Here is a 9,040-nt window from a genome sequence, read left to right on the forward strand (position 1 = left end):
GTGGACTTTTATGTCATTTACTCATCTTTGTAAACCCTAGGCTACTAGTTCTCTACAAATAGGACCTTTTACTATTGTATTCTTATCTTGGTAGCTATCTTTAGTCTTATGCTATCTTAGATCATGGGGGCTGGCCTCACGGCCATGCCTAGACCTTGTTCTTATGTATTTTCAACGGTGGAGTTTCTACACACCATAGATTAATGTGTGGAGCTAACACACCATAGATTAAGGTGTGGAGCTCTGTTGTACCTCGAGTATTAATGCAATTACTATTGTTCTTTTATTCAATTCAGCTTATTCTTGTTCTAAGATATTCATTTGCACCTAAGAATATGATGAATGTGATGATTATGTGACACTCATCATCATTCTCACCTATGAACGTGTGCCTGACAACCACCTCCGTTCTACCTTAGATTGAGTGGATATCTCTTGAATCCCTTAATCGGAATCTTCGTGGTATAAGCTAGAATTGATGGTGGCATTCAAGAGAATCCGAAAGGTGTAAACCTTGTCTGTGGTATTCTGAGTAGGATTCAATGATTGAATGACTGTGACGAGCTTCAAACTCCTGAAGGCTGGGCGTTAGTCACAGACGCAAAAGAATCACTGGATTCTATTCCAACCTGATTGAGAACCGACAGATGATTAGCCGTGCCGTGACAGGGTGCGTAGAACATTTTCACTGAGAGGATGGGAGGTAGCCACTGACAACGGTGAAACCCTACATACAGCTTGCCATGGAAAGGAGTAAGAAGGATTGGATGAAGACAGTAGGAAAGCAGAGAGACAGAAGGGACAAAGCATCTCCATAACCATTTGAATCTGCCTGACTAAGATTTACAAGGTGACCATAGCTTGCTTCATACCAACAATCTCCGCGGGATCAACCCTTACTCGCGTAAGGTTTACTACTTGGACGACCCAGTGCACTTGCTGGTTAGTTGTGCGAAATTGTGATAAAGAGTTGAGATTACAATTGTGCGTACCATGTTGATGGCGCCATTGATGATCACAATTTTGTGCACCAATTAACCATCTAAGAGATGTATAATCAAGCTAGTGGTTCATTAATATCTAATGAAAGATGCTCGCTGAACTCATGTAGAATAGAGATAACCTTTTGCTGGTTTAACTCATTCATAAGTGTTCCGAAGGTTACCTGAAACTGAGAGGTTAATCTCGGACGCAATCTTCTGGATTGATCAAGGTTGTCGAGTCCGACTTGTTGGAGTGGGAAGTGCTGCAGGTCATCATTCGCCAAAGGGGGTGGTACCTGCAAGAGACTACGATGCTTAAGTTAGCAAGGGCTTTAGGCAGGTTTTTTGTAGAATTCGAGTATGAGTTATACCTGGGTGCTCTAGTATATTTATAGTAGTGCCTGATGATCTTTAGAGATAAGTTTGTTATCTTATCTTATCTTTGGTGGGTGAGATCATTATCTTTTGGTCAACCGCCTTATAATGGACGGTGCCTTTTCTTCCTAGGCCTCATTGGGCCTTTCTTGGATTTCTCTCGGCGGTTTGTCCGACCTCTTTATAGGGAGGTTGGTGGTCGACTAGCCGAGTAAGAGGTCGGCCGATTTGTCCTAACCCGGGCCTCGTAGTTTGGACCGGGGTATGAACAGTGCCCCTGCTCGAGCTTCGATTTTTCCCGAGGTCGTGCTTTCTAAGCCTTGACCACTTTTTGGGAAGTCGTGCTCGAGCAATTATTTCAGTTACGCTTGATTAGCTCCTATTTACGCGAGTCTGACGTTTGTTTCACTTTAAATGTGAAGCACTTTTATCTCTTTAATTACGGCATTGCGTTAGTTCCTTGGAAACATGCAAACGTCTTTAAAGCCTATTGATTGGTGCTTTTATTTTGTTTTGCCATTTCTTTTTCCCTCCCTTTAAACTTTGTTCGAAATCAAAGAGAGGTTTTCTTGCTTCTTTCATTTTCCTCCTTCTCTCTATCATCGAAAGACTTTTCTTTGTCTGACACTCTCAGATCGTTGGTGCTTCTACTGTGTTTCTGTTGCTATTGTTCCTTTCTGCCCTATAGGTTGGTATTTGTTTTCGATTTTCGTATTTTTTGGTTGATTGACAGCTATGACTTTCCTTCTGTTTGAACTTCTGGTGATGTTGCATGTCTTTTTTTTTAGGAAAGTTATGATCTTTTTGTCTTTTGCTTGAACAATTGTCGATGCTGGGGTTTTTGGTTTTCATTTGCGCTGATTTCTTTTTGGCGAAGGGGCTAAGGTTTTGACTCCTCGCATTTCTTCTTTCTCTGTGTCTGTGTTGCCTCTAAAAGGGTGCCCCTAGGGTTTAATGGTGATATTTAAGCCTTAGGGAGCCCATTTTCGTTGTTGTGTTTTGTTGGTTACTAGTTGCATTTTTTATTTCGTTCGAGTTGCTTGGTAGTGACCTTTCTTCCGTTTTCTTTTTGTAGGTGTAGTTTATGTCTTCACGTAGAAATATTGTTGAGATGTCTACGAAGGTCCCCCCTGGTATGGCTGACTGGTTAGATTCTATAGTGTTGATGTGTGTTGCTGTGGCTGACCCCGAATATTGTGAAAAACTTAGGAGATTTGATTGGATTTTTAGTAGTAGTGATGATAAGAAGAACTACGAGCTGGTGTCGCCTAATCCTGAGGAGAGAGTTAGTTTTCTTCACTTAGGTCGGGCAGAGTGTCCTTTCTTCTACGCATATGACTATTTCTTCATCCGAACTCTTGGGCTTTTATGAAGATTTTTCAGTTATTATGCCAAGAGTTGGGTGTCCGACCTACCTTATCCCTTTTTCTTTACCTATTTGTGTTGATCAAACCGGGGGCGGCCAAGAAGAAGGCTTCTTGGATCTCCTTCCGGGCTAGCCAGGGGAGGAAGGTTTTTTCAATGTTTGATGACTCTTTTCGGTACTTTAGAAACTTCTATTTTAAACTCTGAACTGTTGCGGGCGTTCGCCCCTTCTTTCTAGATGAAAATGATGAGTCGACCTTTCCCTTATGGTGGCAAAAAGACCCTATAGTCCTCAAGTACCCGTGGGAGATTTTAGATGAGGTAGAAAAGGCTTTTGTAGGTGTTTTAGAGGAGCACTAGGGGGTGCCTCCTTATCTTGACACTGAGAAGTTTTTAGGGGATCCTGCTCTTTTCCGTTCCGAGCTAGGTAGTGTCCGACCTCTTCTTTTATAGAAAGTTTTCTTTTATTGGTTGTGATTTTGTCATTATCTACTATGTAACTGTCTCCCTAGCTTCATCTTAGAGATGGTGTCGTCTTCGGACTCAATGAAGGTTTTTCGTAAGGCAAAAAAGGCGGAAGCTGCCCAAAATTTGTGAAAGAAGACGTCGGGGGAGAGCTCTTTACAATTTCCCCCGAAGAAGCCGGAATCTGATCCTCAGGGGCCGAGGAAGATCATCCCGACCCCTAGAGTTCATACAGTTTCTACTGATCCACCCGTTGCGACTTCTGGTGTTGTCTCCTCCCCTACTTTAGCTGGCCCTCCTCCGAAGAAGCCAAGGACTGTCGGCCCTTATAATCTGGATGACAAGGAATTTGATGGTGTAGCTTTTGCCGCAAAGCTGATTGCCCCTTATAGTAAAGTTCCTCTTGATGACGTGTCAATCCTTCATCATCTGGATTTTATATCAAGCAACAATATCCAGATGGCCAATCTCAGTGCAGCCTTGTCCCGGGTCGTCAAGGAATCTCCAGTCCGTGCTACTAAGGCCTTTTTGGAGGATGCTGATGAATGGATTTTTTATGGTATAGAATTTCACAAATGAAACCTTGTTGCAAGTATAGTTTCTAAAGCAACAAAAAATTCTTTCATACAAAAATTTGGTTGTCACAAGTAACAAACCATAATAAAAATAACCGAAGTATTCAAACCTCTGGTCGTCTCTCAAAGGAATTGCAGGGAAGTGTTCTTGTTATTGGTTATGAGATGTATATTTTGGGGTTTTGAAAAAGAAACATGAAAAGTAAATTGCAAAGTTATTCAAATGATAAAAAGGTCTTGGCAAGGGTTGATGGTCAAGGATCTCTATCTTTATCACTAACCTCAATATGATAATTGCAAGGATTAATCCCATTAAGTCATATTGTAACAAGTGAAGGAAAGTCAAATGAGCTATATCAATCCAAGTCCATAAGTCCTAGCTACTCACTAATTGAATTAATGGAAGCTAGAGTCAATGACTATCAATTTTCAATCACTTGGACATTAGTAACTCAGGAGTTCCTAAGTTACCATCCCAAGCCAAGAACACCAAAAGTCTACTCTAACATCCTTTCAAGCAATTTATCAAACACTTGGAAGGCATAAAAGAAAAGCATAGTAAATTGCAAGAATTAATAAAACCTACTACTAATCAACACAAGTAATCAATAACAACAATCAAAGAAAACAAGATCTACATGAAATACCTCAATTTACATTAAAGGAAAATAGAAGGAACAAGAGTGCATCAACAACAAGTAAACAATTACTAGAATTAAAGTACAAAACTAGAGAGAGGAGCGGAAGAAGAACAAGAATTGATAAAGGAAAAGTAAATCAAAGCATGAATTAAACCTAGATCTAAGAATTTCTAATCTACCTATAACCTAAATCTAGAGAGAAGAGAGAGTTTTCCTATCTAGAAACTAACTCTAAACTAAACTATAACTAACTAGATCACTAATTGGTTCATCTCTCTTCAATCCTTGGGATAAATAGCATCAGAAGTGAGTTGGATTTGGGCCTGGGAAGCCCAGAAATCACCCACAGCGGATTCAATTTAATGAGGTCACATGCGAGCATCGACGCGTACACATGGGTCACGCGTACGCGTCACTTGGAAATTCTCCATCCACACGCACGCGTCATGTAAGCGTACGCGTCGCCATGTGACTGCACTTTCCACGCGTGCGCATCTTCTGTGCGTGCGCATCTTCTGCGCATACGCATCGGTGAATGCATCCTAAATCCTTGGTTTTTCCATGATTTCTCCACTTTGCATGCTTTTCTCTTCATTCATTTGATCCATACCTAGCCTTTTCAACCTGAATTCACTAACAAACACATCAAGGCATCAAGTGGAATCAAAGGTGAATCAAAATTAATCAATTAAAGGCCTAAAAAGAACATTTTCACACTTAAGCATAATTTAGGAAGAAATCATGAAACCATGCCATTCCATTGAATAAATGTGGGAAAAGTGGATAAAATCCACCTAAATTAAGTACAAAATGTACCATGAAATAGTGGTGCATCAGATGCCAAGGCTGATTATGATAGGATGAAAGTTTTAAAGAAGGAGTTTGAGGCCAAAGCTGTTGGATTGGACTTGAAGTGGAGATGGAGAAGGCTCGGGCTACTCCTGCGGAGGCGGCTGCTAATTGATGAGCGGATAATTTATACGCTTTTTGGCATTGTTTTTAGGTAGTTTTTAGTAAGTTCAAGCTACTTTTAGGGATGTTTTCATTAGTTTTTATGTTAAATTCACATTTCTGGACTTTACTATGAGTTTGTGACGTCATGATCCGGAGTTGAATGCCCAAAACACGTTATAACTTGGAGTTCAACTCCAAGAAAAGCCTCAGCTCGTGGATAGATCAATTTCAGCCCAAACATACACCAAGTGGGCCCCGGAAGTGGATTTAAGCATCAATTACTTACTCATGTAAACCCTAGGAGCTAGTTTATTATAAATAGAACATTTTAACTATTGTATTAGAGGTCTTTTTGACCACGTTTCATCTTTGGTCTCAGTTTTGTTTTATTCTTCATCTTAGGAGGCCATTGAGCACGTTTTGGGGGGGCTGGCCATTCGGCCATGCCTGAACCTTTCACTTATGTATTTTCAACGGTGGAGTTTCTGCACACCATAGATTAAGGGTGTGGAGCTCTGCTGTACCTCAAGTTTCAATACAATTACTATTACTTTTCATTCAATTCTCTCTTATTCTTATTCCAAGATATACGTTGCACAACAATTGATGAATGTGATGACCTGTGACACTCATCATCATTCTCACCTATGAACGCGCGTGATTGACAACCATTTCCGTTCTACCTTAGGCCGGGCGCATATCTCTTAGATTCCCCAATAGAATCTTCGTGGTATAAGCTAGATAGATGGCGCATTCATGGGGATCCGGAAAGTCTAACCTTGTCTGTGGTATTCCGAGTAGGATACCGGGAATCCAGAAAGTCTAACCTTGTCTGTGGTATTCCGAGTAGGATTCCGGTATTGAATGACTGTGACGAGCTTCAAACTCCTGAAGGCTGGGCGTGATGACAAACGCAAAAGAATCAAGGGATTCTATTCCAACCTGATTGAGAACCGATAGATGATTAGCCGTGCAGTGACAGCGCATAGGACCATTTTCCCGAGAGGATTAAAAGTAGCCATTGATGATGGTGATGCCTTACATACAGCTTGCCATGGAAAGGAGTAAGAAGGATTGAAGAAAGAGTGAGTAGTGAAGTAGAGTTTCAAGAGGAGCACAGCACCTCCATACGCCTATCTGAAATTTCCACTATTGATTTACATAAGTATTTCTATCCCTTTTTATTTTCTATTTACTATTAATTATTCGAAAATCCATAAACCAATTTTAATCTGCCTAACTGAGATTTACAAGGTGACCATAGCTTGCTTCATACCAACAATCTCTGTGGGATCGACCCTTACTCACGTAAGGTTTATTACTTGGACGACCCAGTACACTTGCTGGTTAGTTGAACGGAGTTGTGAAAAGAAAGTGCTGAGTTAATGTTTTTGTGCACATACCAAAGAGCTAAAATTGTTGATCACAATTTCGTCCACCACTAATCTATCCGAGGAGATGGCCAAGAAGGCCATGGGGAGCTGTACTCAGACCTATGGTGAGCTGTTGGAGACTAGGGAAAGGCTTCAGTCAGCTCAGGATGACTATGCCGAGCTTCAGGGGCACGTGGTGAGTGGTATGACCGTGCTATATGAAAACATGAAGTCCCAAGTCCGAGTTCTTGCTCTTGATGCCGACCTGTCCTTGTTTAGCATGGATAACATTGTGGAGGATGGCAAGATTGTGCCTGCCCCTGATGATGATGATGAGGTTGCTCCCACTGTGTCGACAGTTAAGGTTTCTACAACTCTTGCTGCTGAGTCGTCCGCAGCTCCTTCTGCTGAGGTGGTTCCTCCTGACCCTGAGCCTGATGTGGAGATCCTCAATGGCCCGGACGGAGTTGTTGGAACCACCCCGATCTCGATGATCCCTCCTTCTCCCAAAGATGCAGCTACTGGGGAGAATTTGGATCCTTTATAATTCTCTTTTTCATATATCGTTTTCAATATGTATTTGATGTGGTTCAGTCTGTGGACCTTTTGAACTTCTGATGTTATAACCTTTTGGGATGGTTTCTTCTGACACTTTTCTAGTTGCTTTTTAGCAACTTTTATTTTAAAAACACTTTATACTCTTGGAGTGCCGTTTAGGCAGCCTTTGAGCCTTTAATGTTTTAATTTTTCGTATTTTAGTCTGTTTGAGTGATGCCTTGATTTGTGACGAGGTGCTTTTATTTGGAGGTTGTTTTTTCAACCCTTATATGGTCTTCGTGTTTTTTTGTGACGTGGTCCTTTTGTGGGTTTTCTATACGCTAGGATGATACCTTTCGAGGTGGTGTTTGTCTTATGGACCACGCTTTTTTGGTTTGTGTATGTCGCCCTTATGATTTGCCGTCCGGGATTTTTAGTCGAGTTCCAAATAACATTTTAGGTAGTGTTCTCATGTGAAACCTTTTCTTTTTAGTTTATTTGGACGACTTCTTAGCTCCGTCTTTGAGGTCGCGCTTCCACTTTAAGTAGTGTCCCATTTCAGGGCTTGTACCTTTTAGCTGAGAACTTCGGGCCTAGGTTTTTCAACCTTTTTGTCCTTTGTATGGTGTTTGTTCCCTTTTCAGTGATCCTTTCATTGGTCCGACTTTTCTGTCGCGCTTTCTCAAGTTATTTTTAGTAATCCAATTTTTAGTCCGACCTCGTCAAGTCACTTTATATGGGTTACTTTTTATAACTTCTTGCATTAACATGAGCTTTATCGCTTCACCTTGCCGACCTCTCTTTAATCGGGCGATGAATTTTGCGTTTATAAGCGTAAATTAATGCGTCTTAATAGGAAATTTTTTTAGGGAATCTTAAAATTTTTTTCAAGTAATAAGTTATAAAATGTAAATAAGAATGTGTACATGCAAGCGCTTACCCCTCTAGTTCGGGCATCTTTTAGATCCTGGCCTGGTGCCTCATTAAAATACCTTTTAGGAAGAAGAGTGCGCCTTGGTCTGAGATTTTTTTCTAGCTATAGTACCTTCTTAGGTTACAGGCATGCCATGACCCCAGTAGCTCCCACCCTTGGAGGTTGGCCACCCTATAGTAACCTTTTCCTAGTACTTCTGTGACTCGGTATGGTCCTTTCCAATTGGCTGCTAGCTTCCCTTCTCCTGACTGTCCTGCTCCTGATCAGGGGAAAACTTGTCTCTCAACAAATCTCCATTCGGCAAGTGTACCGAATTTGTTGTCAAGTAAAAACTCACAATAGAGTGAGGTCGAATCCCACAGGGATTGATTGATCAAGCAACTTTAATTAGAGGAATGTTCTAGCTGAGCGAATCCATGAATAGAGTTGATACTTGCAGAAAATAAAACGGCGGGAAAGTAAATGATTGATAGTAAATTGCAGAATTGTAATTGGGAATGGGGGAATTGCTCATAAAAGTAAATTGCAGAAATTAAAGAGAATGGGTAAGATCAGAAATGGGGAGTTCATTGGGCTCAGGAGATGTTGCATTCTCCGGATCAATTTCATTCTCATCTCTTCCTCAATTAATGCATTCATTGATCTCCTTGGCAATCTTAAGTGATTGAACAACAATTTCTTGTGGTTCAATCTCTCAAATCTTGATCAATAGCCAATTCCTTGGTCAATTGCTCATGAGAGGAGATGAAGTATGGTCACTGATTATACCACATGCATTTCCCAAATCAAGTGTTGAGAGGGTTATAGCCACATACCTATCCACACCCAATGTGGTCCA

Source organism: Arachis duranensis, chromosome 5 (assembly GCF_000817695.3).
Source record: "Arachis duranensis cultivar V14167 chromosome 5, aradu.V14167.gnm2.J7QH, whole genome shotgun sequence".
Taxonomy (NCBI): domain Eukaryota; kingdom Viridiplantae; phylum Streptophyta; class Magnoliopsida; order Fabales; family Fabaceae; genus Arachis; species Arachis duranensis.